At 38.4% G+C, this 2235-nt stretch overlaps 1 pseudogene; it reads left to right on the top strand.

Annotated features, from left to right (window-relative positions):
* The first annotated feature begins 494 nt into the window (after positions 1-494).
* LOC113284877 lies at positions 495-594 on the top strand (annotated as a pseudogene).
* The last annotated feature ends 1641 nt before the right edge of the window (positions 595-2235 follow it).

Here is a 2235-nt window from a genome sequence, read left to right as displayed (position 1 = left end):
GGAACCTGAGAGTTACTAGACTGACTTTGATTCTGGCCCTTAGACCAAGAAAGGTTGGGATGGTTTCTCCAGCCAGGGTTATAGGTTTCTGAATATGGGTCAAACTTCTGAAGGTTATCGAATCTAGTGTTGTTATAAAGAGCATTGGATTGCTCCTCAAAAGTATGGCCTTCCCAAAAAGGCTCTATTCTACCACTATTACCACTAGAATGACCTAATTCTAAGGATTCTAACCTTTTGGCTATGGCTGTTATTTTAGCATCTGACTTATAAGATCCTTCTACCTTATTGACATTTCCTCTACTTAGAAGAATTGTTTTATGGGGTTCCCTATTATTTTCCCATTGTTGGGTCTTATCGGCGATTTCATTCAAAAATGTCATCGCCTCGTCAACAGTTTTATTCTCAAACTCACCTGTGCATAAGGACTCAACCATGGTTGTTGTTGAATAATCTAAACCCTCGAAAGGATCTGAACTAACCTAACCATCTATAAACCATGATGAGGACATTGAGATATTAAGTCATTGAACCTTTCTAAATACCTAAATAAAGATTCTCCCTCTTATTGAGTAAAAGTACAGATTTGTGTCCTAATAGACGATGTTTTGTGCCTTGGGAAAAACTTCTGTATAAAGGAAGATGTAAGTTGGTCATAGGTTTCAACTGACTCAGAAGCCAAACTATACAACCAAGATTTAGCTTTATCTTTTAAGGGAAAAGGGGAATAACCTAAGTTTCAAAGCATCATCACTAAGGTTTTTAATCTTCAGAGTACTACAAACTTCCTCAAATTCCCTAACATGAAAATAAGGGTTCTCATTCTCTTTTCCTAAAAATATTGGGAGCATCTGTAAATTCCCAGGTTTGAGTTCATAATTTTCCTCGGTTTCAGCTAACTTGATACAAGACGGACGAGAGGTCCTAGTTGGGTTTAATAAAGCTTTCAAAGTTGTCATTTCTGGCACTACCAAATGACTAATTGTCAAGTTTTCAAAGTTGAAATTTCCAAAGACAGGGCTCTCAAAAGAAGAGTCTTCGAGCTCCCCGCCTTCACAAGTAGAACTACTAGGTTTATCACTAATCAAACGACCTAGAGTGTTTCTTTTCCAAGACCGCTCTTTAATAACCTTGGGCATACACCAGAAAAATAAAAGAAAAAGAAAGAAATCTAAAAGGAAGGGAAGTTCTATGCAAACACAAATAAGGCTGACTCCACCACAGCAAACCTACTGATTTCTAGCAAACAAAAAGCATGATGGCTCCACTTAGATTGTTTCTAGACCAGCTTCTAATCCTTCGAAAGGGAATTCGTTACAATTTAAGCAAACCCTTCTGGAATCAATCCGAGTTTAAGTAAGTTGAATCGAGACGAGGGAAGATCAGTGGAGCTTTGATGCCCAAGGGCTCACCGGCATTACAAGGCGGCGTATTCAACTCAAAGAAACCATCATGAACCTTGAAGCATGCTTAAAAGAGTAACCAATATTTTTCGAATGCCTTTCCTATTAAGCTCATTACCCTATAGGTCTCGTTCTAGTCAAATTTAAGGCTTAGGTTCGCATTTGGTTTCGTTTTCCTAAGGCGGGCAAGAAGGGAACGGAGATGAAAACCGAACCCTTATCTTGTATGGCCAGTCCTTGCCCTTTACTAGGAAATTAAAGCATCCGTTTTCAAATCCTCGGCATATATGCAAACGAAAGAATACAGTAACTCGCTGACAGGGGATTCGCGAGTGTTTCGACAAACTTACCTCCCGTACCAGACGGGGGATGAACCGCTGAAGTCGACCCGGGCCACGACTCCTATGTCATGTATGAACCCGAGGGGCCAAGGCGATATCGTAATCGCCGTCCTTCTCTGCAAACAATTGATATTTAAACTACCCTTCCGTAGGGTTTAAAAAAAAAGTCCCAAAATCCACAATCCACAATCCAAAAATATAGTGGAAAAGAAAAGGAAAGTCTAAAAAATAAAAACAAAATAAAATGTCTCTTTTTTTTTCTTTTTTTTTTTATTAATTTTTCTTCTTCTTTTCTTTCGCTCCTTTCGCTTTGCTTTTACTCGAAATCTTTAAGTATTCACCAAAAGCTTTGGAAAATTTTTCCTTCGCTCCAGATTCCAAAATCTGTAAGGAAAAGACAAAAACCCAAAAACGTAAAGAAGAACAAATTAAAACCTTAAAAAAAAAAATCTAAAAACTCTAGCCTAAAGACAAGTCTGCGTCGGCGGCGC

Source organism: Papaver somniferum, chromosome 5, assembly GCF_003573695.1.
Source record: "Papaver somniferum cultivar HN1 chromosome 5, ASM357369v1, whole genome shotgun sequence".
NCBI classification, from domain to species: domain Eukaryota; kingdom Viridiplantae; phylum Streptophyta; class Magnoliopsida; order Ranunculales; family Papaveraceae; genus Papaver; species Papaver somniferum.
Note: the sequence above shows the minus strand (reverse complement) of the source record. Positions and strands in the feature narration are given on the sequence as shown.